The sequence below is a fragment of the Capsicum annuum genome, chromosome 5 (genome assembly GCF_002878395.1).
Source record: "Capsicum annuum cultivar UCD-10X-F1 chromosome 5, UCD10Xv1.1, whole genome shotgun sequence".
Taxonomy (NCBI): Eukaryota; Viridiplantae; Streptophyta; class Magnoliopsida; order Solanales; family Solanaceae; genus Capsicum; species Capsicum annuum.
Genome location: NC_061115.1, coordinates 138,223,639 through 138,248,521, shown reverse-complemented (window position 1 = coordinate 138,248,521; position 24,883 = coordinate 138,223,639).

Here is a 24,883-nt window from a genome sequence, read left to right as displayed (position 1 = left end):
CGATTCATATGGCATTAGAAAGAACGGTTGCTAGAGCACCATGCTCTGCTTTATAGGCTACCAAATAAGTCAAGAGGTTTTTAAAGCAATGAAACTCTACATTAGTATCATCCCTTTGAGGTGACTGAAGAGGAATGCTACTCTCATTAGTAGGTTTGGTGGGTGGAACCCCACGAGGATGGCCAGATGCTGCTGCCCTACCCAAGTCTGAACTGCAAAAGTTGGAAGAGCTTCATCCATAGGACCCTTAGTAGTGTTTTCCAGAGTCTTAGATCTCCTTTGAGGCATGATTTGAAAGATAGCAAACTAATTAGAGGAATTCATGACCCTAGACTTTATAGGTTGAGATTGAAACATAAGAAAGGTGAATATTTCCAAAAATGTCTCATAGATTTTGTTTTTAAAAGTGTGGCTCACTTTACACCTATAAAAAAGACTCTACTTGACACGGCATTGTGAACACCCCACTGACTATGTACCTATGCTCTGATTCAAACTTGACATGACCCAAAATCAGGTCTTGTTGTATGACCAGCTTAAGAACATATGTACCAAACATCACCCCGTAACCCAACCTATTCATCAATATCACAAGGGTTGGAAAGATCCAACCATATAATATGATAGCGGAAATATTAAGAGTCATAGCTTAATCAAGTCTAAACACTTCATGATATTCAACATACTAGCCGAATATGCCTAAGTTCACAGTTGTTCACAATACCTCTACACAAAGCCAAAGTCAATAGATATATATATCTGGACAAGCCCCCGACTATAGCCAAACCAAGTGTAAAGCTAAGGACTAAGAGAAAAATGTCTTCCTAATGTAAGGAAGCTCACCTCTTCAAGTCAATGCACGAACTGCATGACCGTCTAACCACTGTGTAAGAAAAGAAGAAGATTCTCCAAGACCTACGTTGCATGGGGATGTAGCATCTAGAGATGTTTAGCAGTTGAAATGAAAGCATGTAACTCAAGTAAAAGTGATAACATAATATCATCAATCAGCAACAAGTCAATATATAACATTATATCACATTCATACATATATCCATACCTATGCATATACCATTTACCAATAAAGATATTAAGGCTCATCACCATTCTCAAGCATTCATTCATTCGGCATGAAGTGGGGTACTTTGACCCTCCAGACTTATAGGTTCAACAATTCACACTATGCATAGGACTCTAACCACAATCATATGCACTTAAATAAAGAACTTCAACCATGCTTCCTCATTCATTAACTAAGGACATTAACCGCATACACATTAATTCAATAAGAAACTTTATGCATACTCATATTTATTCAAGAAAAGGACTTTAACCACATGCTCATACATTGGGCGAGGTACTATCCCCTCAAGATATCTCTTTGAGCAAGGGAATTTAACCGCAAGCAACCTCATTAGGCAACGGAATTTAACCTCAAGCCATTCATAAGGCAAGGGACTTCAACCAAAAGCCATCACACATTCATTATTTGATAATGGGATTTTATCCCCCCCCTTTCCTCATAAATCAAACAAACATTTAATACAACACTTAAGGACGTTAACCATTTAGCCAATTCAACACTATACACGACCACTTGGTCCTAATGGGAGCCTTTATTAATCAACCATTTCAATAGAAATAACCTCACAATCTATTCATAATTCATTATAAATCTATTACCATATTTTTACCATACATGGGTTTAACACGCAATCCAAGTTCAACTTTATATTTAGGAACTTCAACCTCTTATTGGTTATTAGTTTAACAAGGTTATCTTTATATTTTACATGGATTACAATAACTTTTACAAATTCATTATCAATAATTTATACTTATTAGGCCATTTCTCTAGTTCATTACACCACCAATATATTACTAGACAACATACTTTGACATTTTCACAAACACCTTATATGTGTACTTTCAACAAGGTTATTTTAATGGTAGATATCATCAAGATTAGGTTGAATCAAGACCCTCATGTTAAAAAACATATAAAAATCACCCACATATACAATCTACCATCAATAACATGTATCAACACCAATATAAGCAAGAATTATCATTATTAACTTTTAGGTAACAAAACCCTTTTTATTTAATTCAAAACCTCCATGTACACTTACTAATCAAAGGGTAAAATACATGGGTTTATAGTTATTTAAGGAGAGGAAGAGATACATGACTTAAACATGATGGAACATCAACAATCTTGACTCTTTCCATACACTAGATGAACACCTCCAAACCCTAAGCTCTAATCTTGTTCCACGTATCCTCTAGTGTGTTTAGGAGTATTTGAGTCTTGTAAATGAATACTTAGGAGACTACAATGCCTTATATATTTATAGGGTTTAGGTATGCACAAGGGAAATAACCAAAAGATCCTTGGTTAAAATCTGGAAAGTTCACTCGTACAGAGGTACGACTCGCCCTTACAAATCCTATGGCAATCATAACCTAGGGTACGAGTGGTACCCTAACTCATACCCTAGGCTTCTCTTTGATTATCCACACTATTTTGGGTACCAGAGAAAACTATTTAGTAATAACCAAAGGGTATGAATCACCCTCCTATCATAATTTTCACTCATGACAAAAATAGATTACTCGGTTTTGAGACTATACTCTATGCGATTGAGTAGTATATGACTCATATGCATTGATTACGACTAAGGGATGACCTTATAATATAGAATACAATGTGCTACCTTCACATTCTTATCAAGGTAATAAAAAGATGGAGATGAATTCATGCAGAAAAGGGCTGATAAGAAAATCACTTTGAGTTCCATTTTTTCAATTATGGCAACTACTGAAAGTAAAGAAGAAAATGGGATAGACAAGGGGGATTATAGTTAAAACTGGTCTATGGACAGTGGTTATTCAAGACTCATGACTAGAAGGATTGATTGTTTTCTCTCCCTCAAGACACTTCAAAAGGGAGGCGTGTCTTTTAGAAATGGTAAAAGGGGTATATTCAAGGTGTTTAAAGGATTGGAAAATCACCTCATTATGCAATTAAAGATGTGTATTATGTAAAAGGTCTTTGTACAGTATTCTAAGTGTATATCAAATTTGTGACAAAGGAAATGAGGTAAAATTCTCATCTAACGGATGCACTATATCAAGCATGAAAACTAGAAAATTATTCTCAAAGTTAAAAAGATCAAAAACATGTATGTAACTGATCTGGAGTCTGTGGCTGATTGGGAATTAACTTGTTTAAGTGCTCAAAGTAAAGATGCTAATGTATGTTACAGAAGACTGGGACACGTATGTTCCTATTTATTAAATAAGTTGATTTCAAGGGGCCTAGTCTGTGGCTTGCTAAAGCTGAAATTTCCAGGAAACAAAGCTTCTGATGCTTATGTTAAAGGTAAACAGACCAGATCCTCCTTCAAATTAAAGGAGCAGGTAAGTACTTCCAAACCCCTAGAAATGTTACCCATGGATTTATGTGCACCTATTAAAGTCTAAAGTAGAGGAGGGAAGAAATATGTGCTTGTTATTGTAGATGATTACTCCAGGTTCACCTGGACAATGTTTATAAGAACCAAGGATGAAACACATGAGGTTCTTATGGCTTTTTCCAAGTAGATTCAAATAAAGCTAAATTGCAAAATTGCTGAATTCAGATCTAATCATAGAACTGAATTTGAAAATTCTCAAGTTGCTGAACCTTGTGTTGAGCTTAGAATAAGTCACAACTTTTCTGGTCCTAGAACTCTACAGCAAAATAGAGTTGTTGAAAGGAAGAATAGAACACTCATAGAGATTGCTAAGACTATGTTGATTGATAGTGACCTTTCAAAGAGTTTTTGGCCTAAAGTTGTAAATTGCTTGTTATTTGACTAATAGGTGCTTGATTAGGTCACTCCTGAATAAGACTCGATATAAGCTGGTGTTTAATAGAAACCCTAATCTAGACTACTTCTGATAATTTGGGTACAAGTGCTTTGTGCTAAACAATGGAAAAATAGAATTAGGAAAGTTTGACTCTAAAAGTGATGAAGCGGTGTTTGTAGTGTATTCCTCAACAATCAAGGCTTATAGATTCATCAATAAAAGAAATCTGTATGTTGAAGAAAGTGTTCATATGATCTTTGATGAGTTTGGAAATCAAATGAACCCAGGTGATGGTGAAGATTCTGAAGTTGAGGAACTCATTACTGTTCAAAGGGATGATGTCACAACCCGAACCAGGGCCTGTCCATGATGGGTATCCCAAGTACCACATGGACCAAAGATCACCCATATCCCTAACCTAGTCAACACAAAAACCTCAAAGTCGGATGAATTTCAAACACATAACATGATATAAGTATAATTATATAAAGTATCAAAGTATAAACATAACTAATTCTAACGGGTAACAGCGTCAATGACAATACCAATACCAATTCTAATACCACTATCTACACCGCCCAAACCAATAGTAGTTTAACAAAGCCTCTAATACAATCCAAAGAGTATCTGTTCAGGACATGCCCCCAACTATAGACAAAACTAAGTCTAAACAAAGTCGGAAACATAGAATATAAAGTCTATAAAATAAGGCCTTCCGAAGTATGTAAGCTCACCACTTCAATGTCAGCTCACGAACAAACTCGAATACCTGATCGCTGCACAGAAAAGGAAGAAGAAGCTTTGGTCCCTATATCACGTGGAGATAGAGCATCCAAAAATTATTAGTGGTTGGAACGCTAGCATGTAACTCATGGATAGTGGAAAAAAGTAATGCCATCATTCAAAACCAAGCTATATCATCATATGCAATCACATGTATACATATATAGAGAGAGTGTAGGGATAGGGAGCAAGGCTTAGCATGAACTATTAAAAACTTCAATCAGGGTTGTGTAGAATAACTGCCATATAACAAGGCACCCATAGGCTATATGGGCCTAGATCTCCCATAGCTGAAAGGCCCTAGTACGTGTAGTCATACAAACAAGAGAATATCCATAATCTTATATACTATTACGGGGGACTCGAACCTCCCGGCATAATCAAGCTGACTTATGCACCAATATATACAATAAGGGGGACTCGAACAACCCATTAATATATCCATTCAAGGGACTCAAACCTCCCAGTCATATAATACCCACACCGGCTAGCGTTGTTTCCAGTGTTAGTTCTTCAGACTCCAATTTCACGGCCCGGCTACACATCCCACTTAAAGCCTAGTTAAAATATTCTTTAACACATATGCATAACCATTAATCCAATTTCTTACCAAAGTCATCCCATTGGTATCATCATATAAACCCCACTTACAAGCGTACAACATGCCACAATCATTATTAGTCAACTTTGGGACTCGAGCTCATTGTCTAAACAAAGACCTTAATTTAATTCAACATTTAGGGACTTGAACCTATTTAATCAATTAAACCACCAAAGTTATGATTTAAATCAATTTATGGTCATCACGACCTTCAAAAACCATTTACCAATCATCAAAATTGATAGGCCAACGCCAGAGTTCAAAACACAATTCATATGTGACAAGATTTTTCTCATTGACATTTTCACAAACTGGTTGAGGGCATACTATTATCAAACCATGATTCAAAGCAAAAAGCCATCAAGTTAGGGTTAACCATTAGCCCTAAGTTTAAATCACAATTCCCAAGAACCTACATGTGCAAAACCATCATTAAAACATGTATAATCATAATTTAATATATGAGAAAACAATACTCAACATTATGCATTCAAACCCTCAACCATGGCTATCAAAATCACTATTAAGGAAACATAAATAATGTTTAAAACACATGACTTTTGTGAACTAACAATGAAGTAAGAGTTACATGCTTGAGTTACGAAGATTCACGAAGAGATTTCGATCCTTAAGCCTCTATATGACCATCTTGAAGAAACCCTAGCCCAATCTTCTAGAGAGATTTTTAGAGAGTATTTAGAGAGTGTTTCAATCTTCAAAAGTGTAGAATGAGAGGCTAAATAGTGTTATAAGACGTGGGGTCTTAAGGGACTAGGGTGGAAAATGTCCAAAATATCCTTAGCTTAAAAAAATGTAAGAAGAAAGTAGGAGGGTACATTTGGACCCCTCAACTCGTATCTATATCATACGAGTGGTACCATCAACTCATAAATTGATTAGAAAGTTGGACACCATATTTTGTCCAACATATGACTCCTCAGCCTGAATCGTACCATCACCACATGACTAGTACCCTTCAAGTTATACCCTAAGCAGAATATCAAAGGCACTTACTTCTCATATTAGGAACATATGACTCGTATGGAGTCTTTTTGTACCTTTAACAGAACTTGACCAATATGACACTAACCAATATACCAATAGGGTCCTAGACCCATATCCACTCCATACGAGTTAGGGGGCAAGTCGTATGATGATCAGAAGGTTCAAGACTCAAGATATTTGGCAAGGGCCAAAGTTTGGGGTGTTTCAGTCTCCCCCACTTAGAATCTTTCATCATCGAATAATGGGATAAGGCAATACAAATATGATTAAAACCTTAAATATATCTACTCTTATCTATAAGATAGAAAACAAACATCAAGAAATTCACAATCTATCATCAACAAAGATAGAGAACAAAGAGGTTAATAGAACCACATACCGCAAGCACGATTGTCAAAATCAAAAATACGAACAGGTAATTGGACTTTATGTCCTCCTCAGCTTCCCAAGTAGCTTCCTCGGACTTTTGGCTTTGCCATAGAAAATCCACCAAAGCCACGTCTTTCATTTGTAACTGATGAACTCGTCGATCCAAGATCCTCACTGGGACCTCTTCATAGGACAAAATATCCAAAATACTAATGTTCTCCAAGGGAACAACTAATGTAAGATCACCCACATATTTATGCAACATAGACAAACGGAATACCGGATGAATGGAATTCATACTAGAGGGAAAATCCAACTCATACGCAATATTTTCAAATCTTCTCAAAACTACGTAAAACCCAATATACCGGGGACTTAGCTTTCTCTTATTTCCAAACCACATTACTCCCTCCATGGGAGACACCTTTAAGAATACCCGATTCTAATACCTTAAATAGAGCTATACAAATGCTAGAATGGTAACTATTGTTATAAGCAAACTCAATCAAAAGAAAATAATTGAACCAACTACCACCATAGTTAATCACACAGGCTCACGACATATCTTCCAGAGTCTGAATAGTCCTTTCAGCTTACCCATCAAACTACGAGTGCAAATTCATACTAAGACTCACTTTAGTCAACAAAGACTCACTTTAGTCCCCAAACCACGCTGAAAAAAGCACCAATGAGAACTGAGTACCATGATCTAAAATATTTAGTACAGGTGCACCATGCAACTTTACAACTTTCTAAAGGAATAACTTCTCATAATCCTCGATAGAATAAGTAGTCCTTACCAGCAAGAAGTGAGCGGACTTAGTCATCCTATTCCCGATGACCTAAATAAAGTCATACTAATTCTGGGATCGCAGAAGGCCGGTAACAAAATCCATATTAGTTATCTCCCATTTATACACCGGTAGTTAAATCCCTTGAAGTAGCCCATCGGGCCTCAGGTGCTCCATGTTCACTTGCTGACGTACCATATGCTTATCCATAAAAGTGGCTACATCTTATTTTAAATTATTCCACCAATACATCTCCTTAATATCATGATACATCTTTGTTGAACTGGGATGAATCATATACCAAGATTCATAAGCCTAAACCAAAATTCGGCCTCATAATCCATCCACGTCGAGAATACACAACCTTTCTTGGTACCGCAAAATACTATCACCATCAATCTCAAAGTTCATCACCTTCTATTTACCCATATCATCCTTAATTTTCATCAAGAGAGGATCTAATACCTACTTCTTTTTTATTTCTGAACCAAGAGTGATTGCACCTTATATTTCATAAACACACCACCATCCTTAAAGTCTAAGAGACGAACTACAAGGTTATCTAAATGGTGAATATCCTTTACTAATTCCCGCTTATCTTCATCTACATAAGCTAGACTCCTGATGGATAACCTTCTAAAAGCATCAGCAACTATATTAGCCTTACTTGGATAGTAGTGAAGACTCATAATGTTGTCCTTTAGAAACTCACTCCATCTCCTTTGCCTGAGGTTAAGATTTTTATGAAAGCACGTACTAAAAGATTTTATGATTAGAAAAGTTCTCAATATAGTCCCTTTACAGATAGTGACGCCAAAATTTTCAATGAGAATACCATGGCTAACAACTCTAAGTAATGAGTCAGATAGTTTTTCTCATAAACCTTTAACTGTCTAGAGGCATAAGAAATCACCTTACCATGTTGCATCAATACACAGCCCAAACTAACCTGGGATGCATCATAATAGACCATAAATCCCTCTGTACTCATAGGTAGAGTCAAGACTAGAGCTGAAGTCAAGTTATCTTTTAACTTCTCAAAGCTACCCCCGCAAGCATCGGGCCATAAGAACTTCACCTTCTTCTGATTCAACATAGTCAATGGAGTAGCAATAGATGTAAAGCTCTCTATAAAACTCATATAATACCCAACTAAACATAAGAAGCTCTGAATATCGGTTGGAGTCGTGGGTCTAGGACACTTCTTATCTAAAACACCTTTTTGATGATCTATCATAATTCCCTCACTAGACACATCAAGACCCAAAAACGTTTCGTCATTCAACCAGAATCCACATTTAGAGAACTCACAAAGTGTGCAACATAAGATGAGGTGATTAACATGATCCTCCTTACTCTTAGAGTTCACCAAGATATCATCATTGAAGACAATCATAAATAGGTCCAAGAACTAATGAAAGACCCAATTCTTCAAATCCATGAATGTCATAGGGGCATTGGTAAAGCCAATTGACATCACCAATACCTCAAAAATCCCATAACGGGTACGAAAAGTTGTCTTAGGGATATCCACCTCCATAATCTTTAACTAATGATACTTGGATTAAAGATTGATCTTAGGGAAGAATTTGGCACCCTAAAGTTGATCAAAAAGATCATCAATTCTCGGAAGAGGGTACTTATTCTTTACTATTTCCTTATTCAACTACCGATAATCAATACACATCCCAAGGGACCCATCCTTCCTTTGCACGAATAACACTGGTGCACCCCACGGTGACACATTACGATGGATAAAACCCTTGTCTACATGATCCTTCAACTGCTCCTTGAGTTCCTTCAACTCACCTGAAGCCATTATATACGAGGGAATAAAAATTGGATGAGTGTCCAAAATAAGATCAATACCAAAATCAATCTCCTTATCGGGAGTAACACCAGCAAGGTCATCAGGGAAGACCTCAGACAAATCATTTACCACATGAACAAAATACAAAAAAGGGACCTTCCAAGTTTGAATCTTTAACCTGAACCAGATGATGGAGACAACCTTTGGAAATTAACTTTCAGGCTCTAAGATATCATATGAACTTTCCCTTAGGAGATAGGGAACCACCCTCCAATTCAATAACTGGCTCATTTACCAATTTAAGCAAAAACTTATAGGTTCGACAGTCTAAAAATGCATAGCTTAAGCACAACCAGTCCATTCTCAGAATAGCACCAAAGTCAGCCATGTCTAGCTCTATTAAGTTTTCCAGAGTTTCTTTACTACCAAAAAATATGACACACACCCTATAGGCTCTTCGGATAACCATAGAGTCTCCTACTGGGGTAGAAAGAGAAAAAGGGCCTGACAGACACTCAGGATCGAAATCAAAATATCTAGCTACATATAGGGTCACATAAGAAAAAGTGGACCTCGGATCAAGTAAATAGTACACATCATAGGAAAAGAATTTCAACATACCAGTAACAATATTTGGGGATGCCTCAGACTCCTGATGAGTAGCTGCATACAAATAATTCTATCCAAGGTCGGATACAAAAATAGAAATAGAAGCAGAAGTAACACCCTTAGGTACAGGAGCCAATGAGGTAGCTGTAGGGACCTTATTGGCCCCAGAAGCAACTCTAGAGGGACAATGCTACTACATATATCCAATATAACCATAGCTAAAATAGTAGTTCCTCCTCTTCGCATACTGACCATGATGGAGTTGACCACAAAATCTACAAAGAGGGTAGGATGGTGTTAAATGGGCCCTACTGGCTTGAGATTGGGAATAATCTACCCTAAAAGCATCACCATCCTAAAAACATTAGTCCCCAGACGGCTTTGGGTAGGGAGTACTATCCGTCCAATAGGTGTTAGGAATCCCCTAACTTTTCTTCTTAGACAACTTACCACTCTATTGTTAGCTCCCACTTTATTTTGAATATTAAAATTTCTTACTTTGTCTCTCACTAATTTCAAACTATTTTTTCTCCTCTTTGGCCCACTATATATACACAACCAAACTGGAGATATCCATATCCTTGATCAACAAGGTAGCCTTAATCTCAAGAATCTACTCATGAGACAATCCTAAAGCAAAACTTTCTCATCCACGTCCTCATAATAGATACCAATTCTGGAGTATACTGGGACAACTGATGGAATTTCAAAGCATACTCTTTGACTATAATTATTATTTTCTTTAAGTAAACAAATACCTTCGCTTTTTCCTCCCTCAACTTCTACGGAAAAAAGCAATCCAGAAATGCAGTAGAGAAATCATCCCATAAGGCAAAACCAACATCCTCACCTCTTGACTATTCCCACTCTTCTTACCACTGGTACGCCATATCTTTTAGTTGGTAGGCAGCAACTCTACACCTTCAACCTCAAAATCATACATAACCTAGAAGATCTTCTCCATCTCTTTCATAAAGCTTTGACGATCCTCCTTAAATTTTGAACCAATAAATATCAGAAGATGCAACCTCATAAATTGGCCCACTTTAGTGGCCTAAGATGAACCCATAGCAACAGCAGAACTTGACTATTGTGACTGAGATGTCACCAACTAAGTTAATAGGGTAATGGTGCAATGAAACTCGGTTTTAGTAACCTTCCCAGGAGGTTACTGAGTATGAGTGTCACCCTTGGGAGTAGGATTAGTAGAGATAGGTAGGAGAGACCCTTGAAGATAGTTAGATACAGCGACACTTGATCGGGTTTAGACATCAAAAGTTGAACGGGCTTCATCCACACTGTCCTTCAGCGAGACAGAAGAGTTTGCATGATAATCAGATCTTCTTGGAGGCATGATCTAAAATACGAGCAAACAAAAATCAGAAAAATCCAAGACCTTAGACTCCATAGCTCGAAATTAAGACAACAAGATAGGGAAACATTCCTAAATGTCTCATAGTCTCTCTCTTATATGTGTGATGGGCTACATATATATAAAAGAGACTTTACTTGACATGGCTTTGTCAGACAGCAAACGACACTAAACCTATGCTCTGATACCAATTTTGTCACGACCCAAACTAGGGCCTGGTTGTGATAGGTATCCCAAGTACCACGTGGACCGGAGATCACCACTATTCCTCACCTAGTCAACACAATGACCTTAAATTTGGATGAATACCAAACACATAATATGATATGATTTTCATTATATAAAGATAGTAAAGTATAAACATAACAAATTCTAATGTGTATCGGCATCAATGCCAATACCAATACAAATTCTCAAACTACTACTTACACCACCTATACCAGCAGTGGTATGACAAATCCTCTTATCAAATCCAAAGAGTATCCGATCAGGACATACCCCTGACCATAGCCAAAACCAAGTGTAAAAAAAGTCTGAAACATAGAATATAAGGACTATGAAATAAGGCCTTCCAAAGTATGGAAGCTCACCACTTCAATGTCAGCTAATGAACTAACTCAAACACTTGATCACTGTGCAAGAAAGGTAGAAAAAGCTCTAGTCCCTGTATCGCATGAGGATACAGCATTTAGAGATGATTAGCTGTTGAACTGCTAGTATGCAACTCAGGGGTGGAGGAATAAAACAATGCCATCATTCAAAACCAAGTCATATCATCATATACAAACACATTTATATATATATAGTACCGAGATAGGGATCAAGGCTTACATGAACTTTTAAAAACCTTAACCTAGGTTGTGTAGCATAATCATCATATAACAAGGCAGCCACGGCTATATGGGCCTAACTCTTCTCTAGCAGGAAGGGCCCCAGTATGTAGAGTTATATGAACTAGAGTATATCCATAATTATATATGCCATTATGGGAGACTCGAACCTCCCAACATAATCAAGGTGAATTAAGCACTAATGTACATTATATGGGGGACTCGAACCTCCTATTTATATATTTCTTCAGGGAACTCAAACCTTAAGATCATATAGACTTCCACATCGAATAATGCAGTTACCAGTATTAGTCCTTCAGAATCTACTTTCACAGTTCGGCTATACATCCTTCTTAAAGCCCAATTAAAACATTATTTACACATATGCATAACCATTAATCTAATTGCTTACTAAAGGCATCCCATTGGTATCATCATACCAACCCCACTTATAAGCACATAATATGCCACAATCCTTATTAGTCAACTTTGGGACTCAAACTAATTGTCTAAACAAGGACCTCAATTCAATTCGACATTTAGGAACTGAACCTATTTAGCCAATTAAATCACCAGGTTTATGATTTAAATTAATTTATGGTCATCACGACCTTCATAAACCATTTACCAATCATCAGCATTCATAGGCCAATGCCATAGTTCAAAACACAATTTATATATGACAAGATTCTTCTTATTGACATTTTCACAAATAGGTTAAGGGCATACTATTATTGAACCATTTCGCAAAGCCAAAAATCATTAATTTAAGATTAACCATGGCACCTTAGTTTTAATAAAAATTCCCAAGCACCTATATCTACAAAACCATCATTAAAATATGTATAATCAAAATTTGAAATATGAGAAAACAATACTCAATATTATGCATTCAAACCCTCAACCATGTCTTTCAAAACCACCATTAATGAATCATAAACAATGTTTAAAACACATGATTTTTGTGAACTAAAAATAAAGGAAGAGTCGCATGTCTGAGTTATGAAGATTCACGGAGTGATTTTGATCCTTAAGCCTCTAGATAACATTCTTGAAGAAACCCTAGCCCAATCTTTTGGAAAGGTTCTTAGCGAGTGTTTCAATTTTCTAAAGTATAGAAGAATGGATCAAATAGTGTTATAAGACATGGGGTCTTAAGGTCTTGGGGTAGGAAATATCCAAAATACCCTCATCTTAAAAGTTTTAAGAAGAATGTAGGAGGGTAATGTAAGGACCCATAAAGTTCCCTCGTAGTTTGAGCCTTAGAGATTGTCAAGAAAAGTGTAATTCCAACCCTAAAAGATTGAAAAGTGACTTCCTAAGTTATTGGTGTTTAAAACATATAGAATTTTCTTAAATTTGAATTTTTTCATGTAGAGAATTGAATTAGCTTTCCAACGATACCAATTTTGTCCAAATCCGGTATTGTGGTGAGAAGTTATGATTATTTTACTGAGAGTTGTCGGAACTACCCGGGTGTGATGGACGATCCAACGGACCGTCGATTCTGCGACAGACTGTCGCTTAGCCCATCACAACCAAGGAAATAAATTCCTTTTCTTTCCTAAGTACGATGACCAAAATGATAGACTATCAAGGCTGCGATAGACTATCACTGGGACCGTTACGCTTAGGCAGTATGGCCTCATCCTGTCCAATATGCAACGGACAATCTGATGGAACGTCAGGCTGAGCGACAAACCATTACTTCAACTGTCACACCGAGGCACTATGTTCTTTTTTTGACCAGTGTTCAATGGATAACCCGATGGACCATCAGGCTAGCGACAGACCATTACTTCGACCGTCACAGCCCTCGTTCAGTATTTTTAAGTCCTTTTTAAAAGAGGCTTTTGGGTATTTTCCTTTTTAACCCTCAGATATATTCCAAACGAACTTGATAGCATCATCATATACCAAAACATCCAAAGGATAGGGTTTCTCCTTCAAGAGCAAATCTAAAACCCTTCTCTAAGAAATTCAAGAACTCACCATAGATTTTACAAATTAGGTTGAGATTTGAGTTCCCCAAGTTCAAAGGTTGCAAGAACTCTCTCTCAAGAGTAAGAAGAAAGTTTAGAGCAAGCTCGTCCATCCAATTTCATAATATAAGGTATGTGGGGTTTTGAACAAGGGTAATCCTTTCATCTTTGTGGCCAAAGGCTTATTTAAACTATGATTTTCTGCAATCTATGAGATTTTACATGAATTTAATTTGGATTTTTTACCCATTATTATTGATTGCAATATTTTGATGTTTCCCATGAGTTTAGAGTCTAATGCAATAATTTTAATATGTTTTCTTGAGATATTGCAGTTGGTCCTATATCCCATGATTTTAATCCTTGAGAAGTTAATAGTTGAAATGTTTGAGATATTAAAGTATATGAGAATGTTGAGATTTTGAGATAAATTACTGGAATTTCCAAATTTCTACATGAGTTATGAATCTATATGCTATCTATTATACCTTTGATGAGTTTTAACTTGAGAATGAATTATGGGCTATTGAGCCCTACTTAAGATTTGCAATTTTATGAACTCTTATGCTATAAGCACCCATGATTTGAGTATTCTGAGATTATTGAGAAATGTTTTGACCTAATGGTCATAGATTTTTTAAATCTACTTCACTACATGAGATTACAGATTTGATTATTAGGTTCTTATTGAACCATGAGATTATTTTAAAGTGGATTTTCATGAGATGAGCGAGATAATCTAAGGGGAGTAATATTTAGCACCGATTTGGGTAAGTTACTACAATTTCTTACCCCAGAACAATATGCCCCGTAGGTTAGGCCTAAGGCCGAGATAATTTTTGGGCCTAAGGCTGAGATATTGGGCCCAAGGCTGAGATAAGTGATCACTGAATTAAGGTTATACTCAATGGCAAGAGTATACGCTCCTCCCCAACATGGGGTCTCTTCCTTAGGAGGAACAAACATTGGACTCCATGTAGCTCGCAAGGTTTATGTCAGTTAAGAGAACCTCCCTTGATACAAGTTATTTTTCCTAATATTAAAGTTGCAGATTTGCTCCCTAAGACTAAAGTATTTTCCTTTGATATAAGTATTTTCCCTAAAGCTTGAAACGAGATATTTTCCTAAGGTGAATAAAATGCCTTCAAGTATGTTTCAAAGTTATATGATTCTTAATTCCAAGTACTTGAGTTCAAAAGATTTATGAGTTCTTGAGCATTAAAGAAGAAGTGTTAGGCTCTATGAGACATATGAATGAGTTGAAAGTATTCTTTAAAGTTTCCTTTAGCCTATGGGTAATAACAATAAGAGAATATTACCGATTTCAAAGTTAAAGTATGATGACTCACGAGATTTGTGCTACATGCTCCAATCTACATGATTCATGAGCTTTACATTTTATACTTATTCGAGCCATGTTAGTCATTACAGATTGCATGCATTATTTGATTAAAAAGTATTGATGTTTTTTTATATAAATGCATCCACCCTCACATACTCAGTACATTCCCAAGTGTTGATCCACATGTACATCTATGTGCTATATTGTCTTATAATGAGGTTCAGGTACTTAGTCCCAGCCTCATCAGTGACTTTCGAGTACCTCTATCTATATTCCTACAGTGGTGAGTCCTCATGGTTCAAGGACCTATCTTCAGACATTTCTGTATTTGAGATGCAATGTTTTTACTTTTAGTTCATTTTGAGTCAGTTGGGGACCTCTCCCAATGGCTCTCTAGTTCATGGATTAGTAGAGGCTTTGTCAGACTAGTTATCAGATTGTGATTGTGTTAAGAATTCCAATATTATGGTCATTTGAATCGAGTATTTTCTTCGTATCTCCCTTCATATGATATGAATATGCTAGTGTTTGAATTATTTCATCTTGAAATAAGTGTTAGAAGTAGAAACAAGCTCAAAAGGTTAGCTTGGTGCTACTTGTAGGCTTAAGCACTGTGTGACATCCCGGGAGGCAATTTTGGGTCGTTACTAGTAAGGTTGGACCCCTGAACTCGTATCCATATCATACGAATGGTACCCTTAACTCATAACCTAATCACAAAGTTGGACACCATATTCTATCCAATATACGGCTCCTTAGCTTGACTCATACCATCACCATATGACTAGTCCCCTTCAAGTTGTACCCTAAGCAGAACATCAAAGGCTAGACACTGGATAACACTCGGTTGGGCATTATATTTCTCGTATCATAAACACACGAATCGTATGGAGTCTTCTCATACCTTGAACAAAACTTGGCCAATATGACACTGACCAACATACGAATAGGATCCTAGACTCGTATCCATACCATTCAAGTTAGGGTGTAAGTCATATGATGATCAGAAGGTTCAAGGCTCAAGAAATTTGGCAAAGGCCAAAGTTTGAGGTGTTTTAGATTATATTGCTAAAGATAAAGATCAAGGGATCAATAATAGAGATGAGAATGATGAAAATGATTATGATCTAAAAACTCAGGCGCAAATCCCAACTTCAGAAGAAGAACAACAAGAAGGGACTAGTCAAGATTTGCAAGGACCTGCTCCTAGTGGAATCAATCTCAGAAGGCAAAATTAGAGGTACAAATCCTCTAATCCGCTTGAGAATTTGACTGCACCCTTGGAAACAGGAGTCCAAACAAGATCTCAAGCCATAAATTGACTTGACCCAAACCAGAGCCTAAATGTGTCCAGGCATTCCATGTCCAGCCAGTGCTGGAGACCACCCCCAATACCCAACCATAACCTACCTACACCCTATGTCAGATGAATTCCAAACACATAATAAGATAAATCAATAATAATTCAAAGACATTAAATAAAGTCTATAATGATAATCCAACAACCTCAATAAAATATCCAACTGGTGCCAATACAATACAAAAGGTTAATACCAATATCAACACTGCCCATTCCCATAGTAGTCTGACAAAGCCTCTAACCAGAATTAAATAACATTGGGTTGAGACATGCCCCCTCCCATAGCTAAAACCTAAACCAATAAAGTAACTATAATTAAAAGAAGTCCATGGGGCATGAAATAGAGTCTTCCAGAGTATGAAAGCTCACTGCTTTAATTTGACTCAAAGTTGTCCCCGAATCCAAGACACTTAGTAGAAAGAATGGTAGTATGGTTGGTTCTTTCCATCGTATGGGGATACATCACCTAAAGATTGTTAGTAGAGTAAATGCTAGCATGTACTCAGGGATTAAGATAAAACAACAGCATTATTGAAAATTAAGCAAATAACCATATACAATCACGCATATACATATATCATGCTGGGATAGGGAACTGGGTTTAGCATGTATTTAAAACCTTAACCTAGAATAAGTAGCTTGATCATCCTAAAACCACCCACGGGCTATATGGGTTCAGCTCCCCCTACTATAAGGGACCTAGTACGTGTTAGCTGCACGACCAGCGAAAAAAACCTAAGATGACTAGCACATCTCCCAAAATATAAAGTGTTACATCATGCACACGGTCACCAAGACTACCCTTATATCATCAATTATGAGTTTCCATTATCAGTCTCCCCAAGACCCCCACCTTCTATGACTTTTCTACTCGACCCTTTTTAAGCCCATATTTAAACCATTTACACATTCCAACCATTTACCAAGGAGTATTTTAATTAGTCACTAACCATTGGTATCGTCATACCAAAATTAGAGCTTACAAGTCTATCCTTTTATGCCATACCAAAACCATTAAACCAAGTTGACTTCAAAGTTTTCAATTAAACCAAAACTAAGGCCACCAAGGCCTTTCCAAACCATTTAAAATCAACTAGACCAATTTAGGTTCCATTACCATTTATGCAATTCAAAAATATCAAGAGTAGTCAAATAATATGGAAAAATCCTTCTCATTGACATTTTAACAAACAAGTTAAGGGCACATAAGTTCCAAACCATAACTAAGTAAATTGGGAAATCCATAATACCCAGAAGTCCATTTACCATTAACATGCATCCAACAATGTCAAAATCATACTAAAAGCATAAGAGAAAACATAATTAAACCATAAGAAAAATCATTAAACCATGAACATTCAAAAACCCCAACCATTATTTCAAAACATAATAATATCATGACATTCATACATTAAAACACATGTTATTTGTAAAATAACAATGAGGGAGGAGTAATATTTCTTAGACACTAAGGAAGATAGAGAGAATCACTTTTGTAATCCCCTAAATAATTGTCTTAAAGAAACCCTAGCCTCTTGCTTGAATAGAGAGTTTGAGAGTGTTTGATTGAGAATAATAGGTTAATAAAGCCCCAAAAGGTGTTTTATGTCATGGTATCAAAAGGAGTTACAAAGGGTAAATATCCAGAATGCCCCCAACTTAAAATTGTAGAATTACCGCAGGTGGTTACGAGTCTACCCCTTGACTCATGACCACAACATACGACTCATAACATGGTGTCGTTACCAAGACAGTGAGTTGGACACCTATGCACTGTCCACCATACAACTCCCTAACCCTTACTCATGACCAGACCATATGACTGATATGGTCCAGGCGTACCCAAGACAGAAACTAAAGGGATTGACAGTAGACAACATATGACTCAACCTTACCACTCGTACCCAGTACTCATGGCTCTTAGTGAGCCACTCATACTTAGAGCTAAGTCAAGTTACTACGTTACTGATTTGATTAAGAGATTGACCAAATAAAATGTCACCACCCCTAACAACCCACACCACTAAATGGTAACCACAACAAAAACCCAACCACTATTCATTGGTCACCTTACAAGTTGGGCCACCTGAACCATACCAATACTATATGACTCGTATAGTGAGTCATTACTAGGAAAGCGAGTCTAAAACTCAGGAAATTTCCAAGGTTTGAAACCCAAGGTGTTTAAAAAATGCTATGGAATTTTCAACCTTTGTATCCCAAATTTAGCCCAAGAATGTGAAAAAAGGCCTAAAACATGTTAATTGGATTAATGCAATGCAAGAAGAACTTTGAAATTTTGAAAAAAGCAAAGTTTTGCATCTGGTTCCAGGTATGTTGATGTTACAACTATTAGAACCAAATACGTGTACGAAAATAAGCAAGATAAAAATAGAACTATCAATAGAAACAAAGCAAGGCTGGTTGTTCAAGGTTATAACTAGGAAGAAAGGATTAACTATGATGAGACTTTTGCCTCTGTAGCAAGAATAGAGGTAACATAATTCTTAATGCATTTGATGCGTATATGGGATTCAAACTATTTTAAATGGATATCAAAAGGGTCTTTCTAAATGGAAACCTTATCGAAGAAGTCTATGTCAAACAACCTCTAGGTTTTGAAAATATAGACTTTCCTCATCATGTACTTAAATTGGACAAAGCTCTTCATGGTTTGAAACAAGCACGAAGGGCCCAATGAGAGACTCTTAAAGTTTCTCCTAGAAAATAGCTTCAAAAGAGGGAAAATAGATAACACTCCATTATTAAAGACCATAGGTAGCAGCCTATTGATTGTTCAGATATATGCTAATGACATCATTTTTTGAGCTACTTTTGAATCCCTATGTGAAGAGTTTTCTAAGATAATGGGGAGTGACTTTGAAATGAGTATGATGGGTGGTTGATCTTCTTCTTAGGCCTGTACATTAAATGAAATTCTCAAGGGACAATGATTTGTCTAGAGAAGTACATCAAGGAGTTATTGAAGAAATATAACATGGCAGATTCCAAGCCAATTGATACTCTAATTGAAACTAGGTCAAAATGGATAATGATGAACTAGATCTTTTGATAAATTAGACAATGTACAGAGGAATTATTGGATCCTTGTTATACTTCATTGCAAGAAGGAAAGACACAGTATTCAGTGTAGGAATATGATCCAGATTTTAAACCTGCCCAAAAGAGTCTCATTTGAAAGTTGCAAAAAGAATTCTAAGGTATCTGAAGGGGATGGGGGACCTTGTCCTATACTGTCCATCAGGAAACAATTTTGACTTGGTGGGCTATGCTGATGCAACTATGATGGATATTTGGTAGATAGAAAAAGCTCCTAAGAAATGGCACATTTTCTTGGATCATCCATAATTTCCTAGGGATCTAAGAAGCAAGACTCGGTATCTCTATCTACTACTGAAGCTGAATAGGTTGTTGTAGCTTCTTGTTATGCTCAATTGCTAAGGATCAAGCAGTAATTCAAAGATTTTGGTAGTGTCTCAAATACTATTCCTTTAATGTGTGACAATACAAGTGGTCTAAACATAGCCAATAATCCAGTGCAGTACAAGAATACTACATATATTGATGTGAGACATCACTTCCTGAGATACAATATTAAGAAAAAGGTTATTTGTATAAAGTTTTACACAAATGAGGATCAGATAGCAAAATCTTTACTAAGGAACAACACAAGGAACAATTTGTGAAGAACAAATTGAAGATAGGTCGGATTAAAATAACCTGACCTACCATATGAATTAGTGTTTCTCTATAAAAATTGGCTATGATCAGGAGATAGGTATCCTTAGTAAAGTATGTATTTGTTAGTCTAACTCAATACCATACATTTGCACGTATACAACCATGAAAATAGCTTTGGAAGAAAATAGATGAAGTATGTACAAACTTGAGAATTTACTCAAAGAAAAAGAGGGACCTAGACCATCTCTCCTGTTAGTATCATAATATGTATGTTTTTTTTGTCTTATTAGAAAAGGCTACATCTTCTCTCTCCTTGTTGAAAAATTTATCTTATCAAACTCATCTTTAAATTGACATCATGGACCCTGCCCTACTCAGCTATCCTAACCATTCAAAACCAAATTTTTCCCACGCACTTTCCTGATGAAACTTCATCCCAAAAAACACATGATCCCCCTGACAGTGTAATGACTGGTGATGCTTGGATTACTAAAAATCTCATTCTACTATCACATAACCCAAGAGGAATTTTGGATGGTACAAGAAACAAAATGGCATCCTAAAGACAAAAGTCTCCAAAGTAAAATTGGGAAATTCTACTGAAAAGCACCCAAATTCTGAGGGACCTGGTCCCAAGAACTAGAGAATGACTAATGATGAACCTAGTAGAGCTACTAAAAGAAGAAAAGAAAGTGAAAATTTCTAAATATGCAGAATTAAGGAGATTAGAAGTGCAAATTCAGCAATATACAAAGGAAGGTCCAAGGGTCTTTGCAGAACTTAGGAGTGAACTCAAGAAGAAGGTTACAACTCTAACCAATAAGGTTTTGAGCTAGAATATAGATAAAAGGAAGCTAACCAAAGAGTTGTTACACTGAGTTGTTACACTATCTTACGATGGCCTTACTTCTCCTAACCTTCTCCCTAAATCCTTTACCTTTTTAATTTCTCCAACATCTATGGCTTTTTCTATGGAACATAAAATATAAATCATGCAGTCCAATGATACCTAAATAAGTGATTACTTTTTTTTGTGCTCTTTATCTGGTTCTACTTTATTTCTAAAGTTGTTCTTTATGTTAGTGTTTCTCCAGTGTCTATGAGTTAACCAACATATGATTACTATTAGTTTTGGTTTATTGTTTTCACTTTTTAATGATGCAAAAAGAGGGAATATTAATCTCATGTAGAAGGGACCAGGTACTAGGTGTACTAAGGAATGTTGATTTGCAGATGAGTATGGCATATTTATAGGGGAAAGTTTGATAAGGCATAATGAAAGAGGGAAGTAAGTAAGGCATGCTGATATAAATGACAACAAGGGACCCAGTCCCTAAGTTTAATGATTATGGAAGCATGGTGTTGCATGATAGGGGGAACATTCATCTACAATAGTGCTAATTACACTGATTAAATGTGATGAATAAGCATAAGCATTGATGCTCAAAACTCTGTGGTTAGTTTTTCATCATCATAAAGGGGGAAAATTATTGTATATTGTTTTGATAATGAGCAGATGACAATAAGGGGCCAGGTCCCCAAATGTTCAAAGGTACAGTACAGTTGGTACACATCTGCACAGTTTTGTCCTCTTATGTAACAAACTATGCAGGTGCTACTTTTACTACTTAGGACACCTAGTCCAATTATATTTCAACCCGAATCATTATTCCACTATAAAAAAATCATCTTCATCAAGTGGTTTTTGCAAATTTAAAAGAGTGAAAAAGAGAAAAGGCAAAAACTTAATTTTATCTCAAGTTATTAGTCTTTGTATGTTGATAGTGAAAATGTTCTTGAGTTAGATTTTCATTTGTAATTGAATTACTCATTCTATAAAAGTAATGGTTTCTTGCTTTGAGAGTGCTTAGATGGATTTGCCTAAGTTTGCTACTAATTAGAGTTAATCAGTGTTGAGAGAGTCTTGGCAGAGTTGTCAAGATAGGCTTGTAGCAGAGGTATTACAAGATAGAGAAACCTAGAGTTTTCAGGTTCAAGTCTGTAATCAAAAGGTTGATTATAGTGTATTTTGGAGGGCTTGTTAGGGCAAGTCATGGTTTTTCCTCCTGAAGTAGGGGGTTTCCACATTAAATCAGTGTGTTTCTTTATTTTCAGCAAAGTTTTACTTTCCTTAGTGCTTAACTGATTCATAGCCTGTGATTGATTTTGAGGGACCTAGTCCCTCACTGTGTGGTGCAACCTTCAAGGTTCCAACATTATGGTATACTCTTCGATACACAATATATAAAAATAATGCATTGATATATAGTGATTATGCATTATATAGAAAGTGCATATATTGTGTGCATAAAGCACACCAAACCTTAAAAACACATAATTTCTCCTCCAAAAATGTCAATATATACTTAATGAGTATCATTGACTATACATTATGCACTTAACATATAAGATTGATATATAAAATATATAATGGTTATACATTACATTATTCGTCATGCCCTCAAGCGCTACATTAAAATTTATTGTTTGCTCGATGTCAATTGTACACTACATTTTGTGTTTGACATTCTAAAAGCATTTTATCTTGTAAGCGTTTTTTACATGTCAGTACATGTACAAGTAAATCAATTAGCAAATTTAGCAGTCAATTTTTTCTCCAGGTATAAATTCAAGAGAATATCCCTTATCCAAACTGTGCAAAAACCCATCGCTAATATTAGACAAACAAATTTGTGAATACTATTTTCTAGCTTGTAACATCTTCAGATATTGATATATGTTTCTAGTGTATGACTTATTGAGGGCGTCTTGTGTGAATAAAAAGAATCATTCACACCAAATTATCCCTCATAAAATTTTAGGCTTCTGGGAAACACTTTTTTTGTTGGATTCTACGTGCAATATAAATGGAAAATTGAGGGAACAAATAGAGGAAAAAAGTGAATTGTGGTTTCACTTTATAAAAGAGTATTTCTCTCATATTGGTGGGAGAAAGGAACATTCTAGTGCTTAAATATAGAAGCACTCAGGAACATTCTAATTCTTAAATATAGAAGCACTCCTCTTTATTATTAGTGAAGTAAGAAGAAAATAAGCCTTGCGTCGTCGTCTTCACTTAGATTCGGCTTTAAAAAAATTTCTCCATTTGCATACACTCACGAGCATATGCAGATGTATGTCACAATGCACCTCGAATGGACGTGATCCTTCAGTTCACTATTTGAAAATAAAAGTGATGAAGTTTGGGTGCATCTACCAGTGCACATGGGTCCGCATGTCTGCTTCAATATTCAGTTTAAGGAATAGGTAATGTGTGGCCGTACAACGTTATTTATAGATACACATGGGCCCACATGTGGACTAATTATTTTGGAATACGAAATATTGCAAAGCAACACCTTTTGGTTAGAAATACCTAATTTTTCCTTAGATATGGGCACAAAATTTTAAAGTTAAAATACTTTTTTTCTTGAATAAAACAAATGTGATTAACTACCATTGAGTGAGTGAGTTCGTAGTTCAACAAAATTTGAGGTATCTCTATTCTATTGATGTAATTCATTATTCCATAATCAAAGGTACTTAAGGGGAATAATTTTATTAAGGACACACCATGAATTCGATGGACTTGAATCTTTCTATATTCATCTCTTTCTTATTGGTCTTTCAATTTTCCAAAATAGTCTTTTGAACTTCTTATTGTTGAAGTTTATGTTATATATATAGATTTTGTTTAATCCAAAACAATAATTTTAAAGAAATAATTATATATTTGTATTTTGGTCTCTGTAGATTAAAACCTTTTGGTTTTTCATTTTGTTTGAACTTGATACTGATTTGAAGATACACAACTTCATCAGGAGTCAAAGTTCACTCACTTGGTGATTTGAAGAACATAAAACTTCATTTTCAAACTAGAAATAAGTTGAATAAAGATTAAGTCTTTTTGTTGGTATTCTAAGTATTTAGTATAATTGTGACAACAAATGACTAATGAAATAAAGTCAATGATGGAACGGTGAATATTGCAGCAACTACTATTGCATCTTCAAGTCGTTTAAGTGTTCCTCCTTCCATGGCACCGGCTAAAAAAATAGAAAAAATTTTATGCAGATTTCAAAAGACGAAAACAAAAGATGTTCTTTTACTTGACAACTCTAAGTCTGTCGAAGTTCATCAATGAGGCGATTTCTGATTTTCCGAAATCAACTTGAAAAAAAAAACTTCTTAATGATTTAAACTTGAAACACTCAAATCATTTGTGTAAGAAGTATATTCTGATATGATTTGTATGATGTGTACAATAACATGAATACCTCAAAGGAACTATGAGATGATTTAGAAAAGAGGTACAAAATAGAGGATGTCGAAATAAAGAAATTTATTATTGTAAAATTTCTGGACTTCAAAATGGTAGACAGTAAAGTTGTTGTTACTCAAATTCAGGAGTTGTAAGTCATAATCCACGATCTTCTTGTTGAATGTAAAAACTTAGATAATTCTTTTGTCAA